The sequence below is a fragment of the Pseudophryne corroboree genome, chromosome 9 (assembly GCF_028390025.1).
Source record: "Pseudophryne corroboree isolate aPseCor3 chromosome 9, aPseCor3.hap2, whole genome shotgun sequence".
NCBI lineage: Eukaryota > Metazoa > Chordata > Amphibia > Anura > Myobatrachidae > Pseudophryne > Pseudophryne corroboree.
In genome coordinates, this window is record NC_086452.1 from 70,441,275 (window position 1) to 70,456,230 (window position 14,956).

General features: G+C 48.1%; 2 long non-coding RNA genes across 6 annotated transcripts in view; one reads left to right on the forward strand and one right to left on the reverse strand.

Annotated features, from left to right (window-relative positions):
- LOC134957524 (uncharacterized) overlaps positions 1-14,956 on the reverse strand; it is a 38,317-nt gene that overhangs the window by 17,050 nt on the left and 6,311 nt on the right. For 3 of the 5 annotated variants that reach the window (XR_010186637.1, XR_010186635.1, XR_010186636.1), the window contains exons 2-3: positions 8,997-9,097; positions 1,299-1,522 (exon numbers count right to left, since the gene is read on the reverse strand). This is a non-coding gene — a long non-coding RNA (uncharacterized LOC134957524). The remainder of the gene's footprint in view (positions 1-1,298; positions 1,523-8,996; positions 9,098-14,956) is intronic. The other 2 variants (XR_010186639.1, XR_010186638.1) reach the window with 1 other exon arrangement.
- Positions 19-1,627, forward strand: LOC134957527 (uncharacterized). The gene is made up of 2 exons (XR_010186642.1): positions 19-198; positions 1,358-1,627. It is a non-coding gene; the product is annotated as an uncharacterized LOC134957527 (long non-coding RNA).

Here is a 14,956-nt window from a genome sequence, read left to right on the forward strand (position 1 = left end):
GTAGTAGGCAGTGCTAGAAATGGGTAGGGAGAGTCAGGAGCTGTGAGGGAACAACCCCACCACCTCTCTCCCTCCCCCTACTCCAATTCAACTCCAGCAGAAGAACACTGACTGAGGGCAGAGCCAGGCCTCATCCTGACCTTCATGGCCTTCCCTACACAGACAGTGGCAGCTACAGTACCAGGAGATACAATGAAGGTAAGTCACTCACGTTGGTAATAATGTTTAGGAATGATACATTAGAGATGAGAAGCGCAGGAGGTTACGCAGAGATCAGATTGGCATTTACAAAGTCGACACCATAATAATGATATCTGTGAGGTCAACATGTTCATAATGTCGGCATATGAAGTTAGGGTTAAGGGCCCCATACACTAGAATGATAATGCCCGATTTCATCCAATTTCGGCATTCGGGCCGATATATATGGATGCGTTTCCAATCCGATGCGCGTTCCTGTGAGGGTCGGATCGGCTCCCCTAGATCGTTAGTGCTACACTCGTGATATGTCGGTTCCCGCAGGCATGGCTGGGATCGCATACGATATATCGCATGCAAAATGTACCAAATTGTATGGAACCACTCCCGGGAAGCTCCCGGCAGAGTTCAAGGGAAATCGCCTCCGACTTCAGCCTTAGACATATCGTTGTAGTGTATGGGGCCCTTAAGACTGCAGTTAGGTCTAGGCTGCGGATACAGTTAGGCTGCAGCTAGGTTTATGGTGCAATCAGAGTGGGTGTTAGGGTGCAATTTGGGTAAAGTTTAGTCTAAAACTGCATTGTTGACATATTGACTGTCAACATCTGAAAATATTAAGTGGAGCGCTGGCATGTGGGGCGGTCAGAGTGTGGTACGTGGAATCAGGAGGGACGGTCAGAGCGACCTGTGGGAAGGTCAGAGTGTGGTACGTGGAATCAGGAGGGACGGTCAGAGCAGCCTGTGGGGAGGGCAGTGTGTGGTACGTGGAATCAGGAGGGACGGTCAGAGCGGCCTGTGGGTGGTCAGAGTGTGGTACGTGGAATCAGGAGGGACGGTCAGAGCAGCCTGTGGGTGGTCAGAGTGTGGTACGTGGAATCAGGAGGGACGGTCAGAGCAGCCTGTGGGGAGGGCAGAGTGTGGTACGTGGAATCAGGAGGGACGGTCAGAGCGGCCTGTGGGGAGGTCAGAGTGTGGTACGTGGAATCAGGAGGGAAGGTCAGAGCGGCCTGTGGGGAGGTCAGAGTGTGGTACGTGGAATCAGGAGGGACGGTCAGAGCGGCATGTGGGGTGGTCAGAGTGACCCCGAGACTCCTGCTTACCTGTACCTGATGCCTTCTGCTGAGCTCTGACCTCTGTGTGCTTCTCCGCCCCTCCCTAGGGCCTGCCACGCTTCCTAATGCTAAGCCACCATTGCTCTACTTCTCCTGTCTGCGGCACCGCTGTCTGGTGGAGCTCTCCGGTCTGCCTCCATTTTCATAGCCACTGATTGCTGTGTTGCTCCAGGTACCACTGATGCTGCTCCCAGGAACTGCTGTCCGTGGAACTGAAAAAACAAACAGGAGTGATTTACATGATAATACCTCTGACTGATATTGCAAATACTGATGTCATCTTACAGACAATAAAAATGGATATCCTTAGTAATGTTTATTAAGGTCCTCTGCTTTTGTCAATCTATACCTCATCTCTTGGTAAAATAATCAGCTCCTTTGGATTTAACTATCATCTGTACAGAGATGATAATCAGATCTACTTATCCTCCCCAGATGTATCACCATCTGTATTGTTCCGTGTCACTGAATGCCTCTCTGCTGTTTGATCTTGGATGTCATCTCACCACCTCAAACGTAATATTTCCAAATGAGTTCATTATATTTCCACCGACCAATAGCAGTTACCAACCTGATATCTCTATCACTGTTAAGATTTTGACAATCTACTCCACAAGCTCGCTGCCTAGGTGTCATCCTGGACTCTGAAATGTCCTTTGTTCCCCACATTCAATCTGTCTCAAAATCATATTACATACATCTAAGAAACACATCCAAAATACGGCCTTATGTTACACAAGACACAGCAAAGCCTCTAATCCATGCTCTCATTATCTCCCGCATTGATTATTGCAATAGTCTTCTTACTGGTCTTACCAAGAAGAGACTCTCACCACTACAATCCATTCTGAATGCAGCTGTGAGGCTGATCTTCCTCGCTAGACGTTCATTATCTGAGGATCCACTATGTCAATCCCTCCATTGGTTACCTGTATTCTACCGTATTCCATATAAAATACTTTTGCTCACACACAAGGCCATTAACCAAACTACACCTGTGTACATCTCTTCGCTTATCTCAAAATATCTCCAAACCTGACTTCTTCATAAGATCTAGGTCTCTCATCCACACTCATTACTCACTTCCATTAACGATTGCAGGACTTTCTTCAGGCTGCACTCACTCTGTGGAATGTCCTCCCACGCACAATCAGACTTTCCCCTAGTCTACAAACCTTCAAGTGTTCCCTGAAAACTCATCTCTTCAGGCAGCTTATCACACTCTAGAACCGCTCACTCAACCTTCATAAACTTTCCTACCGACTTACATCCCATCGGTACAGTCAACACATTTTTTCTCTTCCGTCACTTTCCCATCCTCCTGACCCCAGGCCAACATCACTGTGTGACCATATCATACAGCCCACCAAGAACCTCTGCAATCTGGGAGACGATTATGCAATAAATAGGCATCGATACAAAAGGATAGGTGCTATTTCCCTACAAAGTGTAAGCTTGCGAGCAGGGCCTTCCTACCTCTATGACTTATTACCCAGTTTTGATTTAGCATTGTTGATTCCAATTGTAAAGTGCAACGGAATATGCTGCGCTATATAAGAAACTGTTCATAAATAAATAAATAAGATTTTACTTACCGGTAAATCTATTTCTCGTAGTCCGTGGTGGATGCTGGGGACTCCGTAAGGACCATGGGGAATAGACGGGCTCCGCAGGAGACAGGGCACTTTAATAAAGAATTTGGATTCTGGTGTGTTCTGGCTCCTCCCTCTATGTCCCTCCTCCAGACCTCAGTTAGAGAAACTGTGCCCGGAAGAGCTGACAGTACAAGGAAAGGATTTTGGAATCCAGGGCAAGACTCATACCAGCCACACCAATCACACCGTATAACTTGTGATAAACATACCCAGTTAACAGTATGAACAACAACGGAGCATCAGATCAACCCTGATGCAACCATAACATAACCCTTATTTAAGCAATAACTATATACAAGTATTGCAGAAGAAATCCGCACTTGGGATGGGCGCCCAGCATCCACTACGGACTACGAGAAATAGATTTACCGGTAAGTAAAATCTTATTTTCTCTAACGTCCTAGTGGATGCTGGGGACTCCGTAAGGACCATGGGGATTACACCAAAGCTCCCAAACGGGCGGGAGAGTGCGGATGACTCTGCAGCACCGAATGAGCCAACACAAGGTCCTCCTCAGCCAGGGTATCAAACTTGTAGAACTTTGCAAAGGTGTTTGAACCTGACCAAGTAGCTGCTCGGCAAAGCTGTAATGCCGAGACCCCTCGGGCAGCCGCCCAAGAAGAGCCCACCTTCCTTGTGTAATGGGCCTTAGCTGATTTAGGCAGCGGCAACCCAGCCGCAGAATGAGCCTGCTGAATCGTGTTACAGATCCAGCGAGCAATAGTTTGCTTTGAAGCAGGCGCCCCAAGCTTGTTGGAAGCATACAGGATAAACAAATATTCTGTTTTCCTGACCTAAGGCGTTCTGGCTACATAAACCTTCAAAGCCCCGAATACATCCAGTGACTCGGAATCCTCCAAGTCAGTAGTAGCCACAGGCACCACAATAGGTTGGTTTATATTAAAGGATGAAACCACTTTCGGCAGAAATTGTGGGCGGTCCGCAATTCTGCTCTATCCGCATGGAAAATCAGATAAGGGCTTTTATGTGACAAAGCCGCCAATTCTGACACACGCCTAGCCGAAGCCAAGGCTAGTAGCATGACCACCTTCCACGTGAGATATTTTACTTCCATCTTTTTGAGTGGTTCAAACCAGTGTGATTTCAGGAAACTCAACACCACGTTAAGATCCCAAGGTGCCACTGGAGGCACAAAAGGGGGCTGAATATGCAGCACTCCCTTTACAAACGTCTGAACTTCAGGCAGAGAAGCCAGTTCTTTTTGAAAGAAAATGGATAGGGCCGAAATCTGGACCTTAATGGAACCCAATTTAAGGCCCAAAGTCACTCCCGACTGTAGGACCTGAAGGAAAAGGCCCAGCTGGAATTCCTCCGTAGGGGCATTCCTGGCCTCACACCAAGCCACATATTTCCGCCATATACGGTGATAATGTTGCATCCTTCCTAGCCTCTTTCAGCGTAGGAATGACCTCATCCGGAATGCCTTTTTCTGCTAGGATCCGGCGTTCAACCGCCATGCCGTCAAACGCAGCCGCGGTAAGTCTTGGAACAGACAGGGCCCCTGTTGCACAAGTCCTGTCCTAGAGGCAGAGGCCACGGGTCCTCTGTGAGCATTTCTTGCAGATCTGGATACCAAGTCCTTCTTGGCCAATCCGGAACAATGAGTATTGTTCTCACTCCTCGTTTCCTTATGATTCTCAGCACCTTGGGTATGAGAGGAAGAAGAGGAAATACATAGACCGATGGGAACACCCACTGTGTCACCAGTGCGTCCACAGTTATCGCCTGAGGGTCTCTTGACCTGGCGCAATATCTCTGCAGCTTTTTGTTGAGGCGGGATGCCATCATGTCCACCTGTGGCAGTCTTCACGCAATCTGCGTGAAGACTTCTTGATGAAGTCCCCACTCTCCCGGGTGGAGGTCGTGCCTGCTGAGGAAGTCTGCTTCCCAGTTGTCCACTCCCGGAATGAACACTGCTGACAGTGCGCTTACGTGATTCTCCACCCAGCAAAGAATTCTGGTGGCCTCTACCATCGCCACCCTGCTCCTTGTGCCGCCTTGGCGGTTTACATGAGCCACTGCGGTGATGTTGTCTGACTGAATCAGAACCGGTTGGTCGCGAAGCAGGGACTCCGCTTGATGACGTAGGGCATTGTATATGGCCCTTAGGTCCAGGATGTTGATGTGAAGGCAAGTCTCCTGACTTGACCACAGCCCTTGGAAATTTCTTCCCTGTGTGACTGCCCCCTACCCTCGGAGGCTTGCATCCGTGGTCACCAGGACCCAGTCCTGAATGCCGAACCTGCGACCTTCTAGAAGGTGAGCACTCTGCAGCCACCACAGGAGAGACACCCTGGCCCTGGGGGATAGGGTGATTAACCAATGTATCTGAAGATGTGATCTGGACCACTTGTCCAGTAAGTCCCATTGGAAGGTCCTCGCATGGAACCTGCTGAAGGGAATGGCCTTGTATGATGCCACCATCCTTCCCAGGACTCGAGTGCAGTGATGCACTGACACCTGTTTTGGTTTTAATAGATTCCTGACCAGTGTCACGAGCTCCTGAGCTCTCTCTATCGGGAGATAAACCCTTTTCTGGTCTGTGTCTAGGATCATGCCTAGGAGAGGCAGATGAGCTGTAAGAACCAACTGCGACTTTGGAATATATAGACTCCAGCCGTGTTGCCGTTACACTTCCAGAGAAAGTGATACGCTGTTCAGCAACTGCTCTCTTGATCTCGCTTTTATGAGGAGATCGTCCAAGTACGTGATAATAGTGACACCTTGCTTCCGCAGGAGCACCATCATTTCCGCCATTACCTTGGTGAATATTCTCGGGGCCGTGGAGAGACCAAACGGCAACGTCTGAAATTGGTAATGACAATCCCGTACCGCAATTCTGAGGTACGCCTGAAGAGGTGGATAAATGGGGACATGAAGGTATGCATCCTTTATGTCCAGAGTCACCATAAAATCTCCCCCTTTCAGGCTTGCAATGACCGCTCTTAGCGATTCCATCTTGAACTTTTTCAGGTATATGTTCAGGGATTTTAAATTCAATATGGGTCTGACCGAACAGTCTGGTTTCGGGACTACAACATGGTCGAACAATAACCCCCTCCTTGTTGAAGGAGGGGAACCTTGACCACCACCTGTTGAAGATACAAATTTGTGAATTGCAGTTAACACAGTTTTCCTCTCGTGGAGGGAAGCCGGCAGGGCCGTCGGTGAGGGGGCATCTCCTCAAAGTCCAGCTTGTATCCCTGAGACACAATATCTATTGCCCAGGGATCTAACAGGGAGTGAACCTACTTGTGGCTGAACTTACGAAGGCGTGTCCCCACCGGGCCTAGCTCCGCCTGTGGAGCCCCAGCGACATGCGGTGGATTTTGTAGAGGCCGGGGAGGACTTCTGTTCCTGGGAACAAGCTGTGTTGTGCAGCTTCTTTCCTCTGCCCCCGCCTCTGGCAAGAAAGGACGCAACTCGGACTTTCTTGTTTCTTTGTTCGAAAGGCTGCATTTGGTAATGTCGTGCTTTCCTACGCTGTGCAGGAATATAAGGCAAAATATCAGAATTACCAGCTATAGCTGTGGAGACCAGGTCCGAGAACCCTTCTCCACACAATCCTCAGCCTTCCATATGCCTCTTAACTCGGCATCATCTGTCCATTTCATACTCTACAGGACACGTCAAGCAGAAATCGACATAGCTTTGTCTCCAGGACCCAGTAGACTCATGTCTCTTTGGGCATGTTATATATATATATATATCTCTTAAGACAGCACCTTTAATATATATCTCTCTATATATACATATATATATATATATATATATACATACATACATACATACATACATACTAGGGTCTCAATCTCTGCTGATAAGGTACCTGTCCACGCTGCCACAGCGCTATAAACCCATGCCGACACAATCGCCGGTCTGAGTAGTGTACCAGAATGCACACGCTATCTGCAGGATCCCTGAGAATAGCTGTTACGTCAGGGCTACCTTTTGGGCAAACGTGACACCCTAGGGGGAGATTCCCAACGTATCTTGGCCCTAGTGGGGAAAGGATACTCCCTGAAAATTCTTTGTGGGAAACTGCAGTCTCTTGTCTGGAGATTCCCGCTCTTTTTCCTCATGAGAGGAGGGAAATTTACCTCAGCTTTCTTCCCCTTAAACATGTGTACCCTTGTGTCAGGGACAGATGAGCCATCAGTGATATGCAAATCATCTTTTATTACAATAATCATATATTGAATACTTTTCTGCCATTTTGGCTGTACTTTGCATTATCGTAGTCGACACTGGAGTCAGACTCCGTGTCGATATCAGTGTCTATTATTTTGGATAGTGAGCATTGAGAGACTCTGAAGGTCTCTGCGACATAGGGACAGACATGGGTAGATTCCCTGTCTGTTCTCTAATCTTTTGTGCAATAAATTCACCTTAGCACTTAATTACACATATCCAAACAGGTGTCGGCGTTGTCGACGGAGACACCCTCTCACACACATATTTGCTCCATCTCCTCCTTAGGGGAGCCTTTTACATCAGACATGTCGACACACACGTACCGACACACCACACACTCAGGGAATGCTCATCTGAAGACAATTCCCCCATAAGGCCCTTTGGAGAGACAGAGAGAGAGTATGCCAGCACACACCCCAGCGCTATTAACCCAGGAATAACTCAGTAACTTAATGTTAACCCAGCAGCTGCTGTTTATATTGATTTTTGCGCCTAATTATGTGCCCCCCCTCTCTTTTTATCCTCTTCTACCGTGTAACTGCAGGGGAGAGGCTGGGGAGCTTCCTCTCAGCGGTGCTGTGGAGAAAAAACATGGCGCTGGTGAGTGCTGAAGAAGAAGCCCCGCCCCCTCGGCGGCGGGCTTCTGTCCCGTTTTCATGTACAATTTTTGGCGGGGGCTCATGCATATATACAGTGCCCAACTGTATATATGCCCACTTTTGCCAAGAGGTCTCTAATTGCTGCCCAGGGCGCCCCCCCCCTGCGCCCTGCACCCTACAGTGACCGGAGTATGTGGGTGTAGTGTGGGAGCAATGGCGCACAGCTGCAGTGCTGTGCGCTACCTCAGTTTGAAGACTGGAGTCTTCTGCCGCCGATTTCGAAGTCTTCTTGCTTCTTTCACCCGGCTTCTGTCTTCCGGCTCTGCGAGGGGGACGGCGGCGCGGCTCCGGGATCGGACGACAAAGGGTGAGATCCTGTGTACGATCCCTCTGGAGCTAATGGTGTCCAGTAGCCTAAGAAGCAGGACCTATCTTCAGAGAGTAGGGCTGCTTCTCTCCCCTCAGTCCCATGATGCAGGGAGTCTGTTGCCAGCAGATCTCCCTGAAAATAAAAAACCTAACAAAATACTTTCTTATAGCAAGCTCAGGAGAGCTCACTAAGTAGCACCCAGCTCGTCCGGGCACAGATTCAAACTGAGGTCTGGAGGAGGGACATAGAGGGAGGAGCCAGAACACACCAGAATCCAAATTCTTTCTTAAAGTGCCCTGTCTCCTGCGGAGCCCGTCTATTCCCCATGGTCCTTACGGAGTCCCCAGCATCCACTAGGACGTTAGAGAAAATAAATAATAAAATGAGCTACAAGAGACCAGAAAGCACAATTCATGCTCCTCCACCACCACCTAGTGGACAGTGCTGAAACAACATTCTGTATCATGGTTATACTATGTATATGTTCTATATACTTTACCTACAGAGAGTAGAACAGATTCTATCAAACCTACTTTGTTGGATTCTGTAACAATATAAATAATGATATGTACTTAATAGGAAAAAACAAAATCTGCTGTAGCATATTCACCATGCTTGGCTACTTTAGAAAAGCATGTCAGGGAAACGTGACAGTAACACCTATGTGTGCGGACGTGCACTGCTACATCTGAGAGCCATGTCATACATGTGGCTTACATCTAACGTACACAAGCCTCAGTCAGTGCGATTACACCATCTATGCACAAGCAAAAATCAAGTACAGTGTTACTGGAAGTACGCCTGTGCAGCTAAACCTAGATGGAAACATCATTGACCCTTTACATACCTGGGTTCCAGTATCAATGGTCAACAGACAGCTGCTACAAGAGACAGTCACAAGTCATATAGTTTGTACCACATCGACCTTTACATATCTGGATAAAGCATCTGGAACCAAGAGGGGATTTCAATTGCCACAAAAATTAAGGTAATCACTGTATCTGTTTGAATAATATTACTTTATGGTTCAGAATAATGGACAGTCCTTATAAACATCCTAACAACACACTATCAGCAGCATGGCGATACCTTCCATCATTACCCACCCAGCTTACACACGGAGACAGCAAGGTGACCGCACAGTACACATATATACTATCAGCAGCATGGCGATACCTTCCATCATTACCCACCCAGCTTACACACGGAGACAGCAAGGTGACCGCACAGTACACATATACACTATCAGCAGCATGGCGATACCTTCCATCATTACCCACCCAGCTTACACACGGAGACAGCAAGGTGACCGCACAGTACACATATATACTATCAGCAGCATGGCGATACCTTCCATCATTACCCACCCAGCTTACACACGGAGACAGCAAGGTGACCGCACAGTACACATATATACTATCAGCAGCATGGCAATACCTTCCATCATTACCCACCCAGCTTACACACAGAGACAGCAAGGTGACCGCACAGTACACATATATACTATCAGCAGCATGGCAATACCTTCCATCATTACCCACCCAGTTTACACACGGAGACAGCAAGGTGACCGCACAGTACACATATACACTATCAGCAGCATGGCGATACCTTCCATCATTACCCACCCAGCTTACACACGGAGACAGCAAGGTGACCGCACAGTACACATATATACTAGCAGCAGCATGGCGATACCTTCCATCATTACCCACCCAGCTTACACACGGAGACAGCAAGGTGACCGCACAGTACACATATACACTATCAGCAGCATGGCGATACCTTCCATCATTACCCACCCAGCTTACACACGGAGACAGCAAGGTGACCGCACAGTACACATATACTAGCAGCAGCATGGCGATACCTTCCATCATTACCCACCCAGCTTACACACGGAGACAGCAAGGTGACCGCACAGTACACATATACACTATCAGCAGCATGGCGATACCTTCCATCATTACCCACCCAGCTTACACACGGAGACAGCAAGGTGACCGCACAGTACACATATATACTATCAGCAGCATGGCGATACCTTCCATCATTACCCACCCAGCTTACACACGGAGACAGCAAGGTGACCGCACAGTACACAAATATACTATCAGCAGCATGGCGATACCTTCCATCATTACCCACCCAGCTTACACACGGAGACAGCAAGGTGACCGCACAGTACACATATATACTATCAGCAGCATGGCAATACCTTCCATCATTACCCACCCAGTTTACACACGGAGACAGCAAGGTGACCGCACAGTACACACATATACTATCAGCAGCATGGCGATACCTTCCATCATTACCCACCCAACTTACACACGGAGACAGCAAGGTGACCGCACAGTACACATATATACTATCAGCAGCATGGCGATACCTTCCATCATTACCCACCCAGCTTACACACAGAGACAGCAAGGTGACCGCACAGTACACATATATACTATCAGCAGCGTGGCGATACCTTCCATCATTACCCACCCAGATTACACACGGAGACAGCAAGGTGACCGCACAGTACACACATATACTATCAGCAGCATGGCGATACCTTCCATCATTACCCACCCAACTTACACACGGAGACAGCAAGGTGACCGCACAGTACACATATACACTATCAGCAGCATGGCGATACCTTCCATCATTACCCACCCAGTTTACACACGGAGACAGCAAGGTGACCGCACAGTACACACATATACTATCAGCAGCGTGGCGATACCTTCCATCATTACCCACCCAACTTACACACGGAGACAGCAAGGTGACCGCACAGTACACACATATACTATCAGCAGCATGGCGATACCTTCCATCATTACCCACCCAGCTTACACACGGAGACAGCAAGGTGACCGCACAGTACACATATATACTATCAGCAGCATGGCGATACCTTCCATCATTACCCACCCAGCTTACACACAGAGACAGCAAGGTGACCGCACAGTACACACATATACTATCAGCAGCATGGCGATACCTTCCATCATTACCCACCCAACTTACACACGGAGACAGCAAGGTGACCGCACAGTACACATATACACTATCAGCAGCATGGCGATACCTTCCATCATTACCCACCCAGTTTACACACGGAGACAGCAAGGTGACCGCACAGTACACACATATACTATCAGCAGCGTGGCGATACCTTCCATCATTACCCACCCAACTTACACACGGAGACAGCAAGGTGACCGCACAGTACACACATATACTATCAGCAGCATGGCGATACCTTCCATCATTACCCACCCAGCTTACACACGGAGACAGCAAGGTGACCGCACAGTACACATATATACTATCAGCAGCATGGCGATACCTTCCATCATTACCCACCCAGCTTACACACGGAGACAGCAAGGTGACCGCACAGTACACATATATACTATCAGCAGCATGGCAATACCTTCCATCATTACCCACCCAGTTTACACACGGAGACAGCAAGGTGACCGCACAGTACACATATACACTATCAGCAGCATGGCGATACCTTCCATCATTACCCACCCAGCTTACACACGGAGACAGCAAGGTGACCGCACAGTACACATATATACTATCAGCAGCGTGGCGATACCTTCCATCATTACCCACCCAGCTTACACAAGGAGAAAGCAAGGTGACCGCACAGTACACATATATACTATCAGCAGCATGGCGATACCTTCCATCATTACCCACCCAGCTTACACACAGAGACAGCAAGGTGACCGCACAGTACACATATACACTATCAGCAGCATGGCGATACCTTCCATCATTACCCACCCAGCTTACACACGGAGACAGCAAGGTGACCGCACAGTACACATATATACTATCAGCAGCATGGCGATACCTTCCATCATTACCCACCCAGCTTACACACGGAGACAGCAAGGTGACCGCACAGTACACATATATACTATCAGCAGCGTGGCGATACCTTCCATCATTACCCACCCAGCTTACACACGGAGACAGCAAGGTGACCGCACAGTACACATATATACTATCAGCAGCATGGCAATACCTTCCATCATTACCCACCCAACTTACACAAGGAGAAAGCAAGGTGACCGCACAGTACACATATATACTATCAGCAGCATGGCGATACCTTCCATCATTACCCACCCAGCTTACACACGGACACAGCAAGGTGACCGCACAGTACACATATATACTATCAGCAGCATGGCGATACCTTCCATCATTACCCACCCAGCTTACACACGGAGACAGCAAGGTGACCGCACAGTACACATATATACTATCAGCAGCGTGGCGATACCTTCCATCATTACCCACCCAGATTACACACGGAGACAGCAAGGTGACCGCACAGTACACATATATACTATCAGCAGCATGGCGATACCTTCCATCATTACCCACCCAGCTTACACACGGACACAGCAAGGTGACCGCACAGTACACATATATACTATCAGCAGCATGGCGATACCTTCCATCATTACCCACCCAGATTACACACGGAGACAGCAAGGGGACCGCACAGTACACATATATACTATCAGGGTATCCGGACTCTGGGTCGACACCACTTAGGTCGACACCCATTAGGTCGACAGTGAATAGGTCGATAATAGAAATAGGTTGACACGACCATAAGGTCGACATGCAAAAAAGGCCAACATGAGTTTTTCACCATTTTTTTCTTCTTTTCTGAACTTTTTCATACTTCACAATCCACATGAACTATGATTGGGAACGGTAGGTAACCGGTGCCTAGCACAGCGGTAGCGGACCGAGGCACCTTGCCCGAAGCATGGTGAGTGAAGCGAGCCATTCAATGGGACACTGTGCACTAATTGGGGTCCTGGTCACTTTACAAAGCGAACGACACCAAAAAAATCATGAAAAACTTGTGTCGACCTTATCGCTGTGTCGACCAATAGGTGTCAACCTAATGGGTGTCGACCTAGACACCGTCGACCCCGAGTCCCATACCCACTATCTGCAGCATGGCAATACCTTCCATCATTACCCACCCAGCTTGCACACGGAGACAGCAAGGTAACTGCACAGTCAGGGCCAGATTAAGCCTTGGGGGGTGCCCGGGGCACTTTAGACAGGGGGGCCCCGGTGGAAGGGAAGGGTTGGGCTGTATATAAGATTGTGCATACCTCCCAACGTGACCCATTCCAGGAGGTACAAAATGCTCTTTAAATGAACTTCCCTCTTAATATATGAGTTTAGTCACCTGTGTTGAACTATTTAATTGATGAGAAAGGTGTTTCAACACAGGTGATTGCAATCATAACTTAAGACGGAAGTCCAGGTAGAGAGCATTTTGTCCCTCCTGGAATGGATCATGTTAGGATGTATGGATTGTGTACATTAAATTTAGCCCAATGGTGTATGTTAGATTTAAACTAAACACCTAATTGAAAAACAGCTATTTTATAAAATGTTCTTGTAGTGTAATAATAAGATTTTACTCACCGGTAAATCTATTTCTCGTAGTCCGTAGTGGATGCTGGGAACTCCGTAAGGACCATGGGGAATAGACGGGCTCCGCAGGAGACTGGGCACTCTAAAAGAAAGATTAGGTACTATCTGGTGTGCACTGGCTCCTCCCTGTATGCCCCTCCTCCAGACCTCAGTTAGGATACTGTGCCCGGAAGAGCTGACACAATAAGGAAGGATTTTGAATCCCGGGTAAGACTCATACCAGCCACACCAATCACACCGTATAACTCGTGATACTATACCCAGTTAACAGTATGAAATATAACTGAGCCTCTCAACAGATGGCTCAACAATAACCCTTTAGTTAGGCAATAACTATATACAAGTATTGCAGACAATCCGCACTTGGGATGGGCGCCCAGCATCCACTACGGACTACGAGAAATAGATTTACTGGTGAGTAAAATCTTATTTTCTCTGACGTCCTAGTGGATGCTGGGAACTCCGTAAGGACCATGGGGATTATACCAAAGCTCCCAAACGGGCGGGAGAGTGCGGATGACTCTGCAGCACTGAATGAGAGAACTCAAGGTCCTTCTCAGCCAGGGTATCAAATTTGTAGAATTTAGCAAACGTGTTTGCCCCTGACCAAGTTGCAGCTCGGCAAAGTTGTAAAGCCGAGACCCCTCGGGCAGCCGCCCAAGATGAGCCCACCTTCCTTGTGGAATGGGCTTTTACTGATTTAGGATGCGGCAATCCAGCCGCAGAATGCGCCAGCTGAATTGTGCTACAAATCCAGCGAGCAATAGTCTGCTTAGAAGCAGGAGCACCTATTTTGTTGGGTGCATACAGGATAAAAAGCGAGTCAGTTTTCCTGACTCCAGCCGTCCTAAAAACATAAATTTTCAAGGCCCTGACTACGTCCAGTAACTTGGAATCTTCCAAGTCCCTAGTAGCCGCAGGCACTACAATAGGTTGGTTCAAGTGAAAAGCTGATACCACCTTAGGGAGAAACTGGGGACGAGTCCTCAATTCTGCCCTATCCATATGGAAAATCAGATAAGGGCTTTTACATGACAAAGCCGCCAATTCTGACACCCGCCTGGCCGAAGCCAAGGCCAATAACATGACCACTTTCCACGTGAGATATTTCAGATCCACAGTTTTAAGTGGCTCAAACCAATGTGATTTCAGGAAACTCAACACCACATTGAGATCCCAAGGTGCCACAGGAGGCACAAAAGGGGGCTGAATATGTAGCACTCCCTTTACAAAAGTCTGAACTTCAGGCAGTGAAGCCAGTTCTTTCTGGAAGAAAATCGACAGAGCCGAAATCTGGACCTTAATGGAACCCAATTT